Here is a 22,292-nt window from a genome sequence, read left to right as displayed (position 1 = left end):
TGAACAGTCTAAGTATATCCAGGGTATATCCAGGGAGACCAGGAATGCCCCCCAAGTCACTGAGAGCCTACACCACGGCAATACAAATCCCTGAGGTTTTGTGAGCAGGGCAGTTTCAGCGGTCATTTCAGAGAGCTGTAGAGTTGAATTTGGGAACTCTTTAAGTAACAGTTTTCTAAAACAAGAGAAACTAGAGTGCTTTTTTCCTCTTTCTGATCTTGATTTTGAAGGGTCTAAGCAAAATGAAGCTCATGCCCTCTGAAGCCTCAAGAACACCGTCCCAGCCAGGGCCCAGGGGCCCAGGCCCCTAACCATGAGGGTTTGGGTTTCTTAGTAGCAGACCCTGAGACAAGTATTCAAGGGCAGGTGGTTTATTTAGAAGGTGAAGAAAACACAGGTAGGGGAGTAGGGAAGCAGTCCAGGGAAGGCAGCCAGCAAAGGGGTCTTCCGCAAGCCTGTTACCATTGATGGAGGTGACACCTCCAGGGCGAGCGTCACACCTCAGTCACCCCACACAAGGGGCAAGGACCTGGGCTCTTCATAATGTCAACTCCCTTCAGTCACAAACTGGAGGACAGCTCTCAAGGGGCATTTCCCACTGGCAGCATGAGCAGCAAAGTAATAAGCTTTAGCAGCCAAAAAAAATCCCACATTCAAATAAACACCGTGGCAGGCCTGTGGAGGTCAGCAGGCAGGTGCCAAAATGGTGCGGGTGAGTGGCTGCAGCAAGGCAACCCGGGCACTTGTTAGCTGGACCGTGCAGCCTCAGCTAGGCCTGTGGCGGTGCGATGCCTGTGTCCCTAAGTCTCAGAACAAAGTCCGGCCTCCTCCAGGCTTCCGCCCCATGCAACAGCCAGGCCGGGAAGGCTAAGGCATCAACAGGAACCCGCTGCTGGCACCAGGGTGGTTGGAAAGTCCTTTCGTTCAAGGACACTCCCACCTGCCCTTACAGTGCTCTGTTACACTCAGGAGCTCCGAGGGGTCTCCCAGGTTTGGCCTTTACTGTCCACCATCAGCATTGGCATTGCTTCAGCCCAAGTTTCCCAGCTATGGGCCGGGCACTGCACTAGTTTTGGAGATACTACAAGGGGGAACGTGACAGCCACATTCCACGCTTTCTTCACAGACCCATATTCTTGGGAAGGGGAGAATTAGGAATAAGTTAATTTTCACAGTATCAGTTATCCGCAGCATGCCAACAATCCGTGACGCGAGACAACTGGTATTCCTGCTGGGGCATGCATGGGAGCCCTGACTGCGAGTCACTTACTAGGGAGCCAAGCTGACCACCCACCATCCATGTGCTTTTTGACACGACTCTGAGGGTACTTCATCATTCTTATGAAATGATAAAGCAGTTTCTTCATGAAAAATTGCTCTCAAGAGAATGCCAGCTGCCAGGGCTGGTGATAGAGCTAATGTATCTCCCCCAGGCCTCCCCATCAGTCTTTGTCCTTTCGGCAAAGTAGTATTCCATCTCTACGTGACAACGCTGGAGTTTCACATGGCTCAGTGAGCTCAAATCTGCTACCTCTCTCTCCTCAGGTCCCACTGCAAGGGGGTTAGCAAACTATCCAACAATAGAAAACAAGGATGGGTTCCATCAATCCATCCGTAAGCCAATAGCACTGAGGAATTTCTGGAATTGTTTTATTTTATTTTTTATTTTTTGAAAAGATTTTATTTATTTATTTGACAGACACGAGATCACAAGTAGGCAGAGAGGCAGGCAGAAGGAAGCAGGCTCCCCGCTGAGCAGAGAGCCTGATGCGGGGCTCGCTCCCAAGACCCTGGATCATGACCTGAGCCGGAGGCAGAGGCTTAACCCTCTGAGCCACCCAGGCGCCCTTGGAATTGTTTTAAAGGAAAAGCCAGTTAGTACTGAACACTGAACACAAGCAAATGAAGGGACACGAAGGAGACAATAAAAATTAAAACTCCCAGGTGCAGAGCAGCAGGGGCAGGGATGAGGACAGGAAGGAGCCTCAGTGGGAGCAAAGTAAAGGGCCCCAGAAATCACACCTCATGGAGCCCCAACATGAGGTAGGGAGAGGGCATGGTCTGGCCACAGGCTCCACTGGGTCCTGATGGCTCATACGGGAGAGCGGCAAATTTCTCAGTGCTGACTTCCAGGACAGGTGGTAGAACTAGGGGCACAAAAGGGAGGAGACCCTGTCACAGTTAATCAGGCTGCCGCAGCAAACATCAACTCCACCTTGTCCAGTAAAATCTAAAACCAAAACAGGCTCCACACCATACTGAAATCCCTTCAAACATTCTGTAGTCCAAAGGGAGGCCAAACTCATCTGTGTCCTGTCAATCTCTTGGGTGCTGTCCTGACACAGACACTGCTACAAGATATTGGCAAAGGCTGGAGTTGGGGCACGCTGGAGAGCAGTAGGGTTTAGAAGGGCAATGTGCTCATCATATTATTCACCAAATAGGGGCTCTCCCCCACCACAGCACCCCTTATGCCGAGGAAGGAGAATCAATCCTATTCCCTAGATGGTGTTTGTCCCTATGAGTTGCTCTAGTCAATAAAATAAGAGTAGATACGGTCCATGCTGCCTCTAGCCAGAGGGACTCTTGGATCCCACCCTTTGCCATGAAAAGAAATCTCAAAGCTCAGTCTTCCAACTTAGGTGCTATAATGGGAAGGCTTGCGGCACAGGCCCAACGTCCAGAATAAGAACCAAACTTAAACTGGATTCCCAGACTCGGGCAGAGCTACAACTGATCCACAGATCCATGAGCAAGATCTAAATAGTTGAAGTTTTAAGTCACTAACATTTTGAGGGTGTTTGTTACCATGGCAGAAAAATATGACTAATACACATGACCATATAAATTCACTGCCCAAAGCTGGGAAACATTTAAGAGAGAGAAGGGGTGGGGGCACCTGGGTGACTCAGTCAGTTAAGCATCCAACTCTTGGTTTTGGCTCAGGTCATGATCTCAGGGTCGTGGCATCGAGCCCTGCATTGGGCTCATTTTCCCTCTGTCTCTGCCCACCCCCATCCCTCCAGCTTGTGTGTGCCCTCTCTTTCTAAACAAATCTTTAAAAAAAACCAAGAGAGAGTGAAAGGGTGATGTTAATGACTGCTTGGGACAGGAGACTTCACCCAGTATCCAGGGTAAAGCAGAGCATATGGTCACTCTGACTCATCACCTTGGTACAACATAATCTCCCGGGGTTAACATGGCATAGACAACACGCCCACTTTTGCTAGTAACTACAGGGCCCTAACCCAACTCAAGAATGACCCCAGCTTGTCAAGTGACTCTCAAGCTCGTGTACCCAAAAAACCAGCTTGCTCCTAAGTCCAGGCATGGGGGATCCATGAGAGCAACCATCTTGTCTATCTCAGCACTGAATGCCAAACAACTAAAAGAATGCCTGGCACATAGTAGGCATTCAGTAAATGTCTGATGATACCCATCTGAGGAGCCCTGTAGCCACCTGCTACATTTACCATGACTTATGCTTGTGGCCTGCAAACTCTACTCACATTCATAATCATTATCGATTTTTGTGCATATAGGTATTACAGAGAATTGCTGGCAAATGGCAAAAATGATTTTTTTCTTTTTCACACAAAGGTGCCCTATGGGTTAGCAATGGGCCAGGGAATACCTTCCTGGAGAAACCAACGGTGACCAACACAGACACACCAACCACTAAACACAATAATCTGGGCTTCTATTTTGCAAACAACTCAGCGTACCCTCTGGACACTTTTCTCTCTTTCTTCAGAACAAAGTGTTAGAAACTGCTGTGGAGTAACCAAGTGGTAGCTACTACCCACCTCAGACTCACGACCTTAGGAAAGGGAGAAGGAGAATCGGCTCAGAATCACATAATAGTTCTGCTTAGAAGAGAAGTTATATCTTAAGTTAGGGGGTAAGTACATGGCCAATTGTTTTATGATTGATCCTGAAACCATATGTATTCACTATATATATTCTTTGGCATTTATGGCATACTTCATAACAAAAAGGAAAGAAAATAGTAAAATCAAAAAATAATTATTCTAAAGATAAATTTTCTAAAAAATGGGAAAGTATGCTTAGTTCTTTTGACCAAGAGCCAAGAGAATAACCAGATGGTTATTTGGGGATGAAATGGCAACCCAGTTCCGATCCAGATCCCTGGACGTGCTGCTGCTTAAGGTGACTGTGCATGAAAACTATCCAGACCTGACAGAGGGTGACATTCCTTCAGGGAGGATGTGGCATAGAAGACCCTGCCATTAGGACTGACCATCAGAACTCTTATTCTCCCTGCAATCAGGTGTAGCGATTAGACATGACGTAGTGTGGCAAGACCCACAACACCATATCCAAGACACCATGACTTCCCTACACTCAACAGATATCCCAGTTATATACCTATAATCCTAAGGGATCCATGCAAGCTCAAGACTTGTTTTGGAACAGCAAATATTATTGTCCAATGAATGCAAGGCTAAGCGTCCATCCACTATATAGGGACAGATGAACAGCAGTTGTTCCCCTAAACTGAGGTGGGCCATGAAGAACACATAAACTGACAACCAAAGAAAAGTCATGGGACAAAGGAGCAGCTCAAAAGAAGTTAGCCAAGCTGGGCATTCAGAATAAACTGGCCCTTGGCATTAAACAAATCAATGCAAGAGGCAAATTAATTCTTATACCCAGTGAGATAAGTAAAATTGTGACTAAAACTAAGAAGTATGGCTGCAGTAGTGATCAGAATCAGACTGGTCTGAGATCCCACCTGATCTAAGAAAAGAAGATCATAGTCCTAGAATTCTAAAGCTAGCCACATTATCACAAAAGAGGGGAAAAAAGCATTTTCAAGCAGTTGATGACTCAGAAAATAAACCATTCTCCTTTTTAAGGATAAAACCTTTCCTGCATTAAATCCAAGGAAATTCTCCAAATGAACAAATTAAAATTTATGTAAGAATAGAGAACCCAAGAAAGGAAGGACATACTACATAAGATACATAGTTACATACTGTGTATCACAAAAATTAGTGATAAGCAAAGAAAACAACACAAAGTGCATTAAATCTAAATAATTGTTGGTTATGAGGTTATGAGTTTAATGTAAGAGCAAAGAAATGATGCTACACACACAACTTAAATTCCACCAATTCCAACAAAACATGGGAGGCAGAAGGAGGAAGGAAGTAAAAACAAATTGAATGTCCTATATTGTTAGCATGCAGAGATTATCAATATTTCAACTTGATATTAATAAGGAAGTACAGGTATATAAGTAATGAATCTTGGAACACTGCATCAAAAACTAATGATGGCTCCTGGGTGGCTCAGCTGTTATGCATCTGCCTTTGGCTCAGGTCATGATCCCAGGGTCCTGGGATCGAGTTCCGCATCTGGCTCCCTGCTCAGCAGGGAGCCTGCTTCTCCCTCTCCTACTCCCACTGCTTGTGTTCTCTCTTTGACTGTCTCTTTCTGTCAAATAAATAAATAAAATCTTAAAAAAAAAAGAAATTCAAGTGTGCATCCTAAACTTACATATATAAAAAAAAAACTAATGAAGTATTTTATGGTAACTGACATAACACAATTTTTTTAAAAAAGGAAGTACGGGTGCAATTATGTATAAAAAATACTTAAGGGGAACTTTGATTCATAATGGTACATTTGATATATATTATTAACCTCTCCTTGAGAATCACACTAAGTGATAGGACATATATTAAAAAATATAAACAACAATCACAAGGAGTACAGCATAAGACAATCAACAAACTAAAAAACTTTTCTGGAAGACTATGTAGATAGAGAAACAGCAGAAGATGCAGATGGCAATATACCTAAGGGTGTAGGCCTGACCTACTGAACTCAGCCTTAGGACACAGACATTTCCAGTATGGCAGCAGCTAAGACTGAGATACAGAGCTAAAAATATGGGCATGGATTGATAATCTTCAATAAAATACTGTTAAATCTCTAGGGAGAAAACAAGGCAACTAGTGCGAAAATTAGTACCCAAAAGCAAAATCCTCCACATTCTTGCAAAAAACATAACCTCTTAAATCCCCTTAAAGTAGATTTGCCTGTTGTGATGAGCACTGGGTGTTATATGCAACTAATGAGTCATTGAATACTACATCAAAAACTAATGTACTATATGCTGGCTAACTGAACCAAAAAAAAAAAAAATTCAGGGGCGCCTTGATGGCTCGGTGGGTTGAATCTCTGCCTTCGGCTCAGGTCATGATTTCAGGGTCCTGGGATCGAGACCCGCATTGGGCTCTCTCCTCAGCGGGGAGCCTGATTCCCCCTCCCTTCTGTCTTCCTCTCTGCCTGTGATCTCTCTCTCTCCCTCTGTCAAATTAAAGAAAAAAAAATTTCATAGTGGGGGCAGAGAGTTTCTGATTTAGGTCTGCCTATCAAGTTCCTAGGTGCTGCTGCTGCTGCTGCTGCTGCTGCTGCTACTGGTCTGGGTATACTCTGAGAACTACTTGGCCTGTTGTTGAACTTCAATGAATTAACCACTAATTAGTATGTGTATAGTGCAGAGAAGCATGAAGAGAAGACATGCCTCCTCCTGTCCTCAAGAAGTTTAACTCCTGGCTGGAGAATTGCAAACTGCATATTCAGGAACCATGAGCAACAAAGGAGAGATGATACATTGGAAGTTCTAAGAGGAGATGCTAAGTAGACTATGGACCACTTAGTTGGATACTCTGCAGATGTGTATAGGGAGCTGCCGCCCATGGAACCAACCTTGTCCTACTAGTGATGGGAGCTGATCAAGAAATATTTTTTATTTTTGTCTCCTGGATGAACAATTCTTACATGGCAGGCTTCTCAGAAGACTGCAGAAGAACAAGAAACAGTTGCTTGCCTGTGTGCCAACTGAAAAGCTAATCCTTGCATTTGTTTTCCCTTAGCTCCTTATTCATCCCTCTGTCCCTCATATCATCTCTCTAGGATCACATCCCCAATAAGATATCAGCACACAATCCTTTTTCTCAGTGTAATATTGTGATTTATAATAAAAGATATATATTGGAAAAAATGTAATAGAGGATAAAGTCAAGGATCATCTACCTGAAGTGGACCAACAACACAGGAAAACTAAGTGAAAGATATGAGATATAGAGCTTGCATTCAGAAGGTCTAATATCTATGATTTCCAGAAAGTGAAGACAGAGAAAATGAAGATAAAAACCATCAATGAAAAAAAATTTTCATTCCCTAGAGCTGAAGGACAAATTATAGGAGTCCACTGAGCATGTACAATAAAATCTTAGAAACATTACTGTGAAGTTTTGGAACAAAAAAAAATTAGGGAAAAAATAACAGAAGCTTGAGAGACAAAAATAACATGAACACAAAAAAATTAGAACCACACTGGTACTGGCCTTCTCATAAAAACAACAACAACAACAAAAACAGGGGTGCCTGGGTGGCTCAGTGGGTTAGGCCTCTGCCTTTGGCTCAGGTCATGATCTCAGGGTCCTAGGATCAAGTCCTGCATCGGGCTCTCTGCTCAGCGGGGAGCCTGCTTCCCCCTCTCTCTTTGCCCGCCTCTCTGCCTACCTGAGATCTCTCAAATGAATAAATAAAATCTTTAAAAACAAAACTAAACAAAAAACAAAAAAACAAACACCAGATAACAGAATAATGCCTATAAACTTCTGAGGAAAACTTATGCTCAAGTTAGAATTCTATACCCAATCATAGTATCAGTACAGTATGAGGGCCAAAAACAGCAGCAAGATTACTTTCTATGTACCTATCATAGGGAGTTACTTGAGGATAAATGTATGAGATGAAAACAAGAGAGAAGAAGACAGAGTGCACAGCAGAAGTGGCAACTCCACTGGGAAGACCAGTGACGGCACTGCGTGAGAGGTGAGCGGCACACTTAGAGAGGGGCCAGTCCAGCCTGGAGCAGGAAGACAGGGCTGGAGAGAGGAGGCCTCCTCACATAAAGAGGATTTCAAAATATAAACAACATTATGGAGAGTTTAGCTTCTAATGACATCATTATTTGTCTTTGAATGGGGGGGGGTAGAAATTAGGAATTCCACGAGGGAAACCCTTTGGGAAAAGGAAGAATAATCACAGTACACCTTTTGGTTCTGTACTAAATAAAATTTTATATTCATGATGACATGAAAATCATTGATTGACTTTCAACTCTTAGAATCAAGTAATAGACAAAGCATGGAAGACAAAAGTGCAATGGTAGAACAGAATGCAAATTCAACTCTAGCAATTAAAATTAATAGAAAAGATTTCAGAAATTAAGAGGCAGGAAAAGGCAAGAAGCAGAAGGCACGATTGAAGGTTGCCTTTCAAAATGAGGGAAACAAGATATATGGTCTGTAATCGATAGACCTGTGTGTATCGATATTTTCACACTCACAGTATTTATTTATTTATTAAAGGCTTATTTATTTATTTGACAGAGAGAGAAAGATCATAAGTAGGCAGAGAGGCAGGCAGAGAGAGGGGGGGAAGCAGGCTCCCCGCTGAGCAGAGAGCTTGATGCGGGGCTTGATCCCAGGACCCTGAGATCATGACCTGAGTCGAAGGCAGAGGCTTAACCCACTGAGCCACCCAGGCGCCCCACAGTATTTATTTTTACATTAAAAACCATGCAGAGACTCAGCAAGCCATTTCTGTGGGGATGAAATTAGAAAGGACTTTACTTCCATATTAACTTTTTATAAAGAACAAGTGATACAAAGAAGAAAAAAATGATTTTTCAAGCTACGATAGTATGTAATGCATATACGGCTAAGTACATTCTGGTGAACTTGGGTCTTTAATCCCAAAGAATTTGTTTTTGTTTTTTGGGGTTTTTTTGACTTGTCTGCTTTGTTTTTTTCCCTTTTTTCTTTTATTTTAAATTTTTTAATTTATTATTTTTTTTTATAAACGTATCATGTATTTTTATCCCCAGGGGTACAGGTCTGTGAATCGCCAGGTTTACACACTTCACAGCACTCACCATAGCACATACCCTCCCCAATGTCCATAATCCCACCCCCTCTCTCGACCTCCCTCCCCCCAGCAACTCTCAGTTTGTTTTGTGAGATTAAGAGTCACTTATGGTTTGTCTCCCTCCCGATCCCATCTTGTTTCATTTATTTTTCTCCTACCCTCCAAACCCCCCATGTTGCATCTCCACTTCCTCTTATCAGAGAGATCATGTGATAGTTGTTTTTCTCCGATTGACTTATTTCACTAAGCATGATACCCTCTAGTTCCATCCACGTCGTTGCAAATGGCAAGATTTTATTTCTTTTGATATCCCAAAGCATTTCCGAAAACAGTCCTTATTTAATTCTGCTCCTTGATATATAAGGAACAAATGAATGAAAATCTTGATAATCATTATAACAGTGAACTTCTATGTCCTTAGCATAGTTTTCCTTCCAACTTAAACCTATAAAAGATATCCATCCCTGTCTACTCATCTTTGTTCAGACTTCTTGGTTCATGAAAAATATATCAAAGGACTGACACGGCTTATCAACTTTTCACTTTGCTAATACTGATATTAAAATGTAACTCGTTCACTATCATGATCACGTCATACAAGAAAGAGCACTTTGGGGTGCCTGGGTGGCTCAGTGGGCTAAGCCTCTGCCTTCAGCTCAGGTCATGATCCCAGGGTCCTGGGATTGAGCCCTGCATTGGGCTCTCTGCTCAACAGGGAGCCTGCTCCCCTTCCTCTCTCTCTGATGCCTCTCTGCCTACTTGTGATCTCTGTCTGTCAAATAAATAAATAAAATCTTTTTTAAAAGAAAGAGCACTTTGACATCAAAAACAAATGGCCTTCCCTTAAAATACTGTATTGAACTTTATGAATAAGGCTATTCCACTGTCCTTACTTTGCCAGTTCGCTTCAGACCTGTGTGAGCCTTGTAAAGGATACACAAGGCACCAGAGATTGAGAACCACTCTCTTAGTCTCTCACATGTCAGGCTGGCCCCATCTCTGTTTCTTACTTCAACAAACACAGCTCAGGGCAAAACTGTGAAAGGGATGATGTTTTCAATCCCACCCCAGGCTTCCTGTCCCAAGCTCTCCTTTCAACTGCCCTCCCAACCTCGCATTGTCCCAGAGGACTAGAATTTTCAAAGACGTTATGTTGGAACCTAAAGATTTAGTGTCTGTGTCTAGTCCTTTCCTGTCCAGAGGAAATGGACAATGAGGACACAGAAGTGCCAGTCCAGGCTCAGGATGAACAAAATGTGGTATTTCCAGGGTAGGCGAAAGAAGCTGGCGATCACAACTGAGGAGGGAAGCAAAAAAGATCAGAACCAGAAAAATGGTGCTGAGCACTGGGCCTGAGATGGAGTGGGCCGTAAAAAAGAGGAAAGTCACGGTCAGAAGTTCAGATGATAGGACCTGGCTTAAAAGACTGGTGCAAGATGAAGTAAGGCAAGGGGCTCAAGGTCACTGATATGCTCATCTACATACAACTTACCTTTTAATAAAAGGATCAGAGGCAGCTTAAAAATATATATATTGCCCTGGGCGCCTGGATGGCTCCATCTGTGGAGGCTCAGGTCATGATCTGGGTTGTGGGATCTAGTTCCGCATGGGCTCTGTGCTTGGCAGGGCGTCTACTAGAGAATCTCCCTCTGCCTCTGCCCCTCCCCTTGCTCATGTGTGAATGAGAGTTCTCGCTCATCCTCTAAAATAAATAAATCTTGAAGAACACACACACACACACACACACACACATACACACAGCACAATAAAATAAACATGGTGAGGAAATTAGGAGTGAAGAAAAATAAAAGTAAAAAGAAGTTGAAGTCAGGAGCAAGATACATAGCCAAAAAGCATGCATGGAGTTTGGTAAAGTTGCCAGAAGTGGCTACAGAATTGTCTCCCAACATCCCACTTGTCAGAGAAGAGAATGAAACATAACTAATTATGTGATTCAGCATCCAAAACAGTCTACAAGTAAGAAACATTTGAGACAAGGAAAATCTGAACCAGAAATGCAATGATACTAGAGATTACTGTTAATTACTTTCTAGATAGAACACTTACATTCTGGTTATGTTGTGTAGATACACAGAAAAACACTCAAATGGTATCTCAAATTTGTTTCAAATTATAGATGAAACAAGACTGACCACGGGTTAACAGTTGAAACTGAGTATGTGGAGTTTTTTACATTTTTCTCTCTACTTCTGACAATTTCTTAATGAAAAATAAAAAACAAAACGGGTTTTGGCCAGGAAAAGTGTTGATCCCTGACTCTAGTCTTAGACTTTCGTTTTTAACAGGTCCAGGGTGAAGACCTTTAATCTCCATTTTTAATCAGCATCTCAGATCTCAGACCAACCTAATGAAGATGGTACACAGACAGCACTGAGCAGACCAGACCAGACCATATATCTGCAGAGTGCCTAGATATACACACACATGCACACAGGTACTGGTTTGGAACACAAGACACCTTCCTAATCCTTAAACAATTGTGTCTTGAGGGCCTAATAAAGATAACACTGGGAAATTTTGTTAGACAGTGAGACCACAGAGAACTGGAGGCCATCACCCAGTGCCTGGTAGGGAAAGCAGTGATGTGATTAGATGGAGGAAACAGGAGACCAGTCAGCGCTGGGGAGAAGCTGTCAGGTGTTTCAGGGAATGGAACCAACATGAAAACCCTGTACTGCAAGAAACCTCAGAGCTCACCCAAACAGCCCACATGAGAATTCCCTCACCAATAATCCCTTCCATGTGACCGTGAGGCTTCTATCTGAATACGTTATTTACTGCCTTTTTAACCTTAATACAATGAACATGTACTACTCTACTATTTACAAAGATAATAATAATAGTTAAATTGTTGTGTTAAAAAATCAGAGCATTCTGGACTTATCCAGTGAAGGGGGACATAGCCCCGTACACATCTCATTAGCCCAGGGGCATCTTCCGGATGGAGATCCTCAGGAGTCTTGATGAGAAGCATATAATAGATTTTAGGCTACAATTAGACGTGTTGGTGTTTAAATGACTGCACTTAAGTTATCTGGGAAATGCAATCTTTTTTTTTTTTTTTTTTTTTTAAGATTTTATTTATTGGGCGCCTGAGTGGCTCAGTGGGTTAAGCCGGGTCATGATCTCAGGATCCTGGGATTGAGTCCCGCATCGGGCTCTCTGCTTAGCAGGGAGCCTGCTTCCTCCTCTCTTTCTCTCTGCCTGCCTCTCTGCCTACTTGTGATCTCTCTCTGTCAAATAAATAAATAAAATCTTAAAAAAAATATTTTATTTATTTATTTGACAGAGAGAGATCACAAGTAGGCAGAGAGGCAGGCAGAGAGAGAGAGAGAGAGGAGGAAGCAGGCTCCCTGCTGAGCAGAGAGCCCGATCCCAGGACCCTGAGATCATGACCTGAGCTGAAGACAGCGGCTTAACCCACTGAGCCACCCAGGTGCCCCTGGGAAATGCAATCTTGCAGACTTTTCTCTTTAATTATACTGCAAGCATCATAGCACAGTAGTTAGGAGCACGTGTTCTAGAATCACATGGTCAAGGTCTGCAGGCCATCAGTGGTGTAACCTTACTTAAAACTCTCCTTATCTTGTTTCTCTTTGTAACACTGGTATAATAATAGTATTTACCTCTTGGGGTTGTCGTGAGTGCTTACAAAGGTCCTGGCACTCAATAAATTGTTTGTTGTTTTTTCAGGATTCAGTCACTCCACATCCAGTCTTATTCTTAAGCCAAAAAGTGGTCAGCTTGGTTAATAAATAGCGAGACCTCCTATAGCTTGGGTTAATAAATAGCGAGACCTCCTATAGATGCTTAATGAGCTGAATTACTGAGGACAAGAAAAGGAGCTCCTATTGAATACCCAGTGCTTGCTCAGGACTAAACCAGGGTATAAAATAAATAAAACGAGCCTTCGTCCTCAGGGAACCACTAGTCAAGAGAATTTTCACAATATTATTCATGAGTCACAGAGTGCTACTGAAGCCCAAACATGGGCTTGGGATTCACAGCCCAATCTGGGTTTTAGAAAAGGCTTACCATGAAAGAGGAGTGAACCGAGTCCTACTTATAACCACTTCTCTTATACAAAGACCAAACTCAGGTCACTTGGCCCTGTGGCCAAAAGACTTCACCAGAAGAAAGGTCAGGGTTTCTGTGTATGGTTACCCATGTTGTAGAGAGCACAAGTGCTCAGCTGTACATGGAGGCCTCAGGAAAGAACCACCATGTTCCAAGGGCTCCAGGACCTGCTTTGCCACCATTTATAATTTGTGACCTTGGGTAAGTCACTGCCTCTCTCTGGTCTTCCTCATCTTTTATAAAGGTCCTGGGCATGGCTCTCATATTCTGTGGTTCTTGTGAAAATGCCAAATGACCTTGAGTTCACAGTAATGTCTGTATCCAGAGCTAAGGCCATTATAAAAATTCCCGTTAGTGACCATAAGCCAATGGGTGCAATCCAACTGGGGGCTATGGTTTGGGGCTATTCCTACTTTTCATCACCCCAGCAGACAGGAGGTTCTCTTAGCACTAGCTAGCTCATGGTGCAAATTGCAAGGATTAGGAAGCATTAACTTGGGCCTGCAGGGGCCATGCCATCATTAAGGTACTGAACCAGATAAACGGAGCCCTTCGCTGCCTTAACCCCAAGAAGCCTGTGGACGAGTAAAATGAATCAGAACATAGAGTTTGGCATTAACTGCATTTTCCTGTGATTGATACAAAAGGTGGGGCATATTTAGTAGGACTGTGTCTCTGGCCCTCAAATCCTCTCCTCAGAAGGCGGCCCCAACGATCCTATCTGCCTGTGTGAACTAAACAGCTGGCCTAAAATTAGCACTGAGGGAACACTTTCTGTTGCACCTTCTATTTGCAAAATGCAGCCTCCTCAGTGTGACCAGCTCCTCTTCACACCGCCATCACCCCCTCTGCCCCGGCGACATGGGGCAGGGGCTGCTCAGAGGATGCTATGGCTGCAGCCGCCAACACCCACAGCTGGGTTCTGCCTCTGGTACCCCTGCCCTTCCCATCCTGGTGTACCTGAGCTCCTACTTTTTGCACCACAGGAAGGCTCAGGAATTATCAACAGGTTGACTGCTGGGTTCCCAGTTTCTTTTTACTCTCTACAGAAATGATTTAATTGGAAACAAAATCTACTTAAGAAAATATTTTACCACCCACCGTAGCTTCACTTGCAAGTGCCTGCAAATCTACAGTGTTCTCCATTGCATGGGATTCTGGCCCATACAGAGTAATTGGAAACACACAGATGTACTAAGATTCCTGCAAAATAATAGAAAATCTGATGAGCTGGGTTTTAGGCAATAGGGACTTTTTGCCTGAAAAGAACACCATGAAACGGAACTCAAGAACATGTGTGGGGACTGGGCACAAGCCAAAGAGGTCAGCAACCCTTTTTGGTTTGTGTCTGTGGAAAATGGGAGCCCTGGCCCATCCAGAGCATGAGCACAGAGGTGAGCAACTGGAGAGCTGAGGTCCACTTATTTTTCCTTCTATGAGACTCTGAGCTGCCTGCACCCTCTCCTGGGCCTTTTTTTTTTTTTTTTTTCTTTTTACTTCTAAAAGGGGTGAGGGGAGAAGTTCCTGCTTGCCTGGCTCTTTTGAAAGCTAGGTATCTCAGCATATGTCTAAACACCTGCCAGATGCTCTCATAGTGCTGTCTGAGATTCCTCTCCAGCCTGGCGTTGCTGCATTGACCCGATAATTCACACCTCCCACAGGACCCCTTTCCAAACCTCCTCGAAGTCCCCGTCATTTCCTAGACCAGATCTGGTCTTGCGTTGATCCAACTAGCATTTAAATCTCTCACCAATCCTGTGGTACCAGATCAAAAGGTTGCTGATGACCACCATTGCGAACCAGCCTTTAGAAAAACCTCATAAAGCAAAGTGGAATGCTAGGACAAGAATGCTTCTTCCCATTCCTGGCTCCCACAAGGAGTGACTTTTCCCCTACTCTACCTCTTCCGTCACTCAGAGGTAAAGTGGGTTCCCCCATCAGAAAGCATCTTTCATTTGCCACCCCCAATTCATCTCCTTCCCTCTTTACCTCACTTTTGGGACGTGGAAGCTGACCCATATGGACTATATCCAGGAAGGAGGTCTCCTGCCTTGGCTTCTGTTGAGTTCGGCCCAGAGGAGGCCCTGGGAGGAAATCAGAGGGTGAGGAGAGAAGGTAGACAGTTTTTATTTCCCCAGCCTTCTTCCGGCTAGGTTTCCATGCCGCATGTGTCCCTCTAACTAAAAGCCACAGCCCCTTTTTTGGATTCTTTCAGGCCCCCTGGGTGGCAATGGCTCCTTGCTATTTCAAGCCATAGAGTACTGTACTCTCCCTTGCTGGTTTCCCTGCATCCTGACCATGCCTTTGTTAAAAAGTCCCTTATTAGGGGCGCCTGGGTGGCTCAGTGGGTTAAGCCCCTCTGTTCGGCTCAGGTCATGGTCTCAGGGTCCTGGGATTGAGCCCCACATCAGGCTCTCTGCTCAGCAGGGAGCCTGCTTCCCTCCCCCCCCCCCCCGCCTACTTGTGATCTCTCTCTGTCAAATAAATAAATAAAATCTTAAAAAAAAAAAAAAGTCCCTTATTAAGCTCTCCTCAAATTACCTAGTTTGACCACGGTGCATATTTCCACTGGGAACCAGGCTGATATGCTGTAGAATGAGTTGTTTTCTATTCTAGGCCCCATCTCTTGTCACCTGAGTAACCTCAGGGAACCTGAACTCATATTTGGGCCCAAGTTTCCTAATATATAAAATGAGATGCAATGAGATGGAAGAGCCCTTCCAGATCTCACATCCTTGAAGTGAGAGGGATCTTATATCTAAAGTCTCTTCTACAACTTAGCATGATGTCTGGCACACAGGAGGCACTCAATGTTTGATGAATGATAAAATTCTAAGCTGTGTATCATTTCCATTTTTATATCCACTAAAAAATGTGCTTCAGGAAAAGAAACTGCCAAAGAACTCATGTGTTTCAGTATATATAGAGCGAGCATTAAGATAACCTTTTCATCGTGATTGAAAATGGTACAATATTTCATGTTCTCTGAACATTTAAGACTCCACAGAGGCAGTACGGTGCGATGGAAAGAGCATGGGCTCTACAGACAGACCTCAATGCGGAACTTCACCAATGCCTGGTATGGAGCTGCCTCGATGAAGAGATTACGCAGCTGGGGGTAGAGTGACCTACCCACAGTGCGCCGGAGAAACTACATGTTCAGGAGCCACTCTTAAAGCCAGATAATGTCTCCAGATAGGCTTGCTTTTAGGGCAACACTAACCCTAGTATCCCCTCTCCTAAGAAACAGTTCCAAGCCACAGGCTGCTTAAAGTCAGAACAGAGAGCCAGCTCCTGGCTCCAACTTTCCCTATCTTTTGTTTGTTTGTTTGTTTTCCCCCTTCTGTCTGGCTAGAACCCTGGTCCAGGGCTAAAACCACAGGCCCTCTTCCAACATCTAAGCTTACTTACTAGTTTGGCCCTCTCTATATGAAACCCTAATGCACAGCCCAGGTCATGGTTCTGCCTGTGCTTGCACAGTCAGGCTTACATGATTGGCAACTGGTTAAACACATGGGCTCTCATGTCTTTGTAGGTAACTGGTAATTTTCTACAAATTATAGTTTTTAAGTCAGTTTCCTTTCAGTAAATATTTCATGCTGCTGAAATGAAGATGGTTTCTCTTAAATCATTCATTTTCATTAGTAGCTGTGCATAGAAATTGGCACCTATTCAACATCAGAATGATTAATAATACCGGTATAGAACCCCAAAATGTAATAATTGTTCTAAAAAGCACTGGCTAATAAAGAAAACAAAATACTTTAGATTTCAATACCAGTTACTCTTCATTCTAATTGGAAGATACAAAGAACATCAATGCTTCTCAAAAATGATCTCCTTAGGCCTGCCTCTCCTTGAGTCACAGAAATTCTGCCTAACAGGCAATGGACAGAACTACAGCTATAAGCAGGCACAGACGTTTATTCCTAAGACATTTCTGTAGTTCTCACTTCTCTTATATTGGGTATATTCTTTTGTATTGTGGTAAAATTCTGCATAATGGAAAATTCACCATTTTTACTATTTTCATACATAACTTCAGTGGCATTCACACACGCACACTGTGGTGCAGCCATCCCGCCATCCATCTCCAGAACTTTTTGTTACCTCATACTGAAATTCTGTACCCATTACACAATAACCACCCATTCACTTCTCCATCCCCCCCGCCCCGCAACCACAGCTCTACTTTCTATCTCTGTGACAAACCACACAGTTTGCTTCATTTTAATGAAAGTTGGTCACTCACAGGCTCTGCACCTCCCAAAAGTGCAGAGGGAACGAAAGACAATGCCAGCCAGAGAGCACAGGCAGGTGGCTACCCAAATGCTGAGTAAAGGGGAAAGCCTAGGGGGCCAGACCACATAATGCTTCAAAGACTTAAGTGGGAAAGAGGGCCACATGTAAGTGTTGGGCCACATGTAAGTGTTTTGCTAACATTCTCCAGATCCTCAGACCCTGGAGGGAATGGGCCCTCCTGTAGCTGCATAGGACTTCCCCCACTTCTCAGGCATTCGTCAGCATCCTATATCCCTAGCGGTCCAAGCAGCATCACCGTGAGACACTCTGTACAAACAGGGCTTGAGATAGGGGAAGTATTTTCCTAAAGACCAAAAACATGAGTGTAGGAGACATTCTAAATAGCAAGTAGAAAGGGCACAGTTCTCACACAGAAAGGGGTAGAAGAAATTGAGGCTAGATCACTAGGAGTCCTATGGACACAGCAGATATTAGCAGGCAGCCAATGCCAGGAAAACAGGGGCAGCAATGGAAGATGGAAATAGCAAAAGCACCAAGTATGCATTAGAGGGATGACACGAGCACCAGGTTCAGCTGAAAGATGGCAGAGCCGAAGGAAGTAGCTCATTGTAAGTGGGATATTATCATCTACCATAGTCCCCATGGGAGACTCATAGGAAAACACAAGAAGTGGGAGGACAGGAGTCGTTCCTATCCCTTAGAAGAGAAAGGACGATGGTCCAGCAGGCCTAGGTATAAAATGTTAAAGTTGCCTCACAAAGCCCATGAGATATTTATATGAATAATCAGTTAAAAGGAAATAAGAATTATTGAAATGATTAGAAAGGATGAGAACTTACCATAAAAGTACAAGAATTACTAGGCCAGGAGCTGGTTGAAGAAGAGTTAAATTCCTAACAAATACATCTAACTCTATAGCTTTACTAAATACCAGTAGTAGCCAGGCACACTGTTTCTCTCAAATCCTTTGCCAAAATACTCTTAATGGAGTATCGCCCACCCCACATTTTGGGGTTCCTTCCACAGTTTCCCAGAGCCCTAGCACTCACTCACTTATTCCCATTGTTAGGACTCTGGAGTCTGTGTCACAAGAGCCTTCAACAATCTTGCAAAATCAAGTCTGGGAAGCATCTTTGCCACTTGCCATGAAGTCATGATGTTTCTTTCCACTGTGAACATATGGACTGCTATATACCACTTGGAAAATGTGGCACATCAGAGCCTAAACAATTCTACTTCCATAAATAACTTATAAAATATATAAGGAAATGGAATGAAAGCATAAAGTGTTTGGTTGTCTTTATAACTTGCATACTATTTTGGAAAATTCTAGATGTTTGCTGTCTTATAATTTGTTGGAAACTAGAAGGGGGCCCCTATCTCATTGTCCCAAAATGAGAAAGAAAAAGTTGCAATTAGATATCATCATTACAAGTTAGGTTTAAAATAAGAATGCAGACTATCTCAAGGTGAAGAAGGTTATAATATGAGCGTGACCCTCTTCCAAAATGGGGAGTGACTCAATTTCTGCTCAGATCTTTGGACAAGTAAGGATAGAGACCACAACCACCACCAAACTGAGAAACCAATGTGGGTAATTATAGCCAATCATTACTCAATGTTATCTTGGGAAGAAGTAAGTGGACTTTGCTGAAAACCCCTTCTGACTAATGTTGATCACAGAGTTCTGAACTTTACACTCCTAACTTATAAAAAGAACCATTAATTTAATATGGGCACTGAAAGAAGAGAGAAGCCTGGCTGATCGTCAGTCTCAAAATTCCCTTAAGATAGGTTGTAGGGGTGGTTTATACTATAGACTGTGTACTCCCAACTCACATATTAAATCCTAACACCCAATGAGTTAGGAGGTGGGTCTTTGGGAGGGTGGAGCCCTCATGAATGGGATTAGTTCCCTTATAAAAGAGACCCCAAAGAGCTCTCTAGTGCTTTCCACCAGGTAAGAACACAGTGAAAAGATGACCATCTATAAACTAGGAAGTAGGCGCTCAGCAGACACTGACTCTGCCTACACCTTAATCTTGAACTTCGCAGACAACAGAATTGTGAGAAATAAATTTCCATTATTTATAAGTCACCTGGTCTATGGTAGTTTGTTATAGGAACCCAAATGGACTAAGACAGCTTGGACCCTTAAGGATGTGGAAATAAAATCCAATGGCCTGAGTAAACTCACACTGAGTTATCTTTCTCTTTCTCCATGCTCAAATTCCATGATTAGGTGAGAGGGAGAATGTGGAAAATTATGGTGAAAGGGTCACATAAGGGTAGAAAAGTATGGAGAAGTGAGTGGAGGAAACAAAAGATTCCCCACACTAGACTATTCTGATGTAAATTTTTGCCTTCCAAGACACTAATAAGAGTGTAGAACAGAAAGGAAAAAGCTGCAGAGAAGCTGAGAAACAAAGAGGATTAATCCAGGAGGCCCTGCCCCCCCAGGGAGAAAATGAAGAGAAAGAAATTCTCATAAAAATAACATTTCCCAGAATGAAAGAAAGACATATGGTTTTGGATTAAATACCGCAGAAAATGCTGAGCAAGATGAATGAAAAAAGGCATATATTCAGACACATTGCCATGAAATTTCAAAACCCCAAGGCTAGAGAGAACATCATGAAGAGATCTAGAAGCAGGCACCTTTAGACTTCTAAGCAATTCTGTAATGCACAAAGACCATGAAACAGTACCTTTAAATATCCAAGAGAAAATTATTCTCATTATAGAATGTATGCTTAGCCAAATCATCCATAAAAATGAGGGCAAAATAAAAGCATTTTTAGAATGCAAGGATTCAATATCTATATCCTATGTCCATCTTCTGAAAAATTTACTTGAGGATGTTCTCTAACTAAATGGGGAAAAAAGGGAATTCGAAAAGGAGAAAGTAGGGAAACTAACAAACAGTGTCCTTACCCTTCAAGTGCCAGTGATATGGGGTCCCAGGACATCACCTCTGTCTAGGTTAGAAAGAATATTTCTAGGGCACCTGGGCGGCTCATTGGGTTAAGCCTCTGCCTTCGGCTCAGGTCATGATCTCAGGGTCCTGGGATCGAGTCCCACATCGGGCTCTCCACTCAGTGGGAAGCCTGCTTCCCCACCTCTCTCTGCCTGCCTCTCTGCCTACTTGTGATCTCTGTCTGTCAAATAAATAAATAAAATTTTAAAAGAAAGAAAGAAAGAAAGAAAGAAAGAAAGAAAGAAAGAAAGAAAGAAAGAAAAGAAAGAATATTTCTAGATGAGAGCAGGAACTCTTGGGAAGAATACCATCAAGAAGAAAGTAGGTTCCAATAGCACATATAGAATCAAAAGGCTGCCCATTTTTAATAATAATGTGAAGAAAAATGCTTCCTTTTATTTACATACTATCCTAAGTATTTGGTGAGAGAAAATACTATAAAATAGTGTAAGAAACACAAAATGTCACAAAAGGCAGTAACAGTCAAATATCAAGGCAATTAAAATATGACAAAATTGTGAAAAAGAGATGGCACATAACTGAACACTTTGGATACAAGGAATCGAATTCTTCAAGTGGCACAAGACTAACAGAAAACTGTGTTTCCCTTTCTGAGGTCCAATCCCACTTCAAGAAGCAGTGTTACTAAGTTTAACAAAAATCACAAAATTACAATAACAATTAACAATCGCTCCACCTCTGAGTGCCTAGCAAGGGCCAATGCTGTGATAAGCATCCCCAATGTGCTAATTCACTGGTAACTACAGAAACCCTACAACTACCACAGTGTAACAGATGAGGAAACCTACACACAGAAAGGTAGCTTGCTGATGGCTACTCAGTCACTGCACTTCCACTAACATGACAAGCTAATTGCACTTTGAGCTCATGTGGTTGTGCCAGTTAACTGAAAAAGTCAGTTAAAGGAAAACACCTCATACCTCAAATATTTAATCTTAATGTAAACATTTTATTTTAACTTAAGCTCTTAATTCACCAATTATTTGATAAAGGGTAAAGTTCTTTTCTTTGAATATGGGTCCTTGGATTATAGTTTTGTGTTTTCTTTCTTACATCACAAATAACGCACAATACAGTCTGTGTTCAACTCAAGTTTGTTAAAGTAGAATAAGAAATTAAAGGTATTTGCGAGGCAATCTGAGAGGAGAGTCCTAGGTTTTTACCACTGTTTTCAGTCTTTCACGGTGGCTCCACCATTCTTACTTTGCAAGCGTTTAAAAAAAATGACTCACCTTTAGTAAGCCTTAGAAAGCATTTGATTCAGTTTTCACAGAAAACTGTGAATTCATTAGTATTCATAATTCACCAGCATATGTAAGATTTAATTAAATTACATAATTGAAATAATAAATATAACTAGAATAAACAAGTTCTGGAACAAAAATAACTGCTTCCTGGGAAGCATTCATTTTAATTTACGGAAGCCGAAATAAACAGGAATAGTAGTGAAAAGCCTGCTGTCTCAGAGCACTCAGCCTCTCATGGTATTTACTGAAATGTTTTCTAGAAGAAATGGAAAGCCCTGATAATTCCAGCCAACCAGACAATTGGAAGTTGGTTAAGAAAGCCTCAAATGTACCATAAAACAATTTGTTGGTATGTAATATTTAGGAGTAACATATGGCCCAAACAAGGATGACTTCATGATTACAATACAGAATGTAAGAATTTTACCTTCACAGTAACAACAGCATGATAGCCGGCCAATTTACAAAGCAGAGGACTTAGAAAGCAGAGGACTCGGAAACAGTGTCTAAGGTTGATATAATAGGAGATGGAAATTAAAATATTTTTTAGAACTTAACATGTAACCAGTAAAAGGATCCAAAACATAGTAAAAAATAAAAATTGGGACTGGGAAAATCCCTCACCCTGTCTACATATATTGTAAAACTGATAAATAAAAAACTGAAGCACAAGTATTTTATTTACATTGTGAAGGAAACCTAAAATTTGTAAA

The 22,292-nt window shown here is 42.5% G+C and overlaps 1 protein-coding gene across 1 annotated transcript in view; it reads right to left on the bottom strand.

The window, feature by feature from the left end:
* Positions 1-22,292, bottom strand: part of SYT9 (synaptotagmin 9) — a 202,181-nt gene that overhangs the window by 146,766 nt on the left and 33,123 nt on the right. The window lies entirely within an intron of this gene.

This window comes from Mustela lutreola, chromosome 1 (assembly GCF_030435805.1).
Source record: "Mustela lutreola isolate mMusLut2 chromosome 1, mMusLut2.pri, whole genome shotgun sequence".
NCBI classification, from domain to species: Eukaryota; Metazoa; Chordata; class Mammalia; order Carnivora; family Mustelidae; genus Mustela; species Mustela lutreola.
Note: the sequence above shows the minus strand (reverse complement) of the source record. Positions and strands in the feature narration are given on the sequence as shown.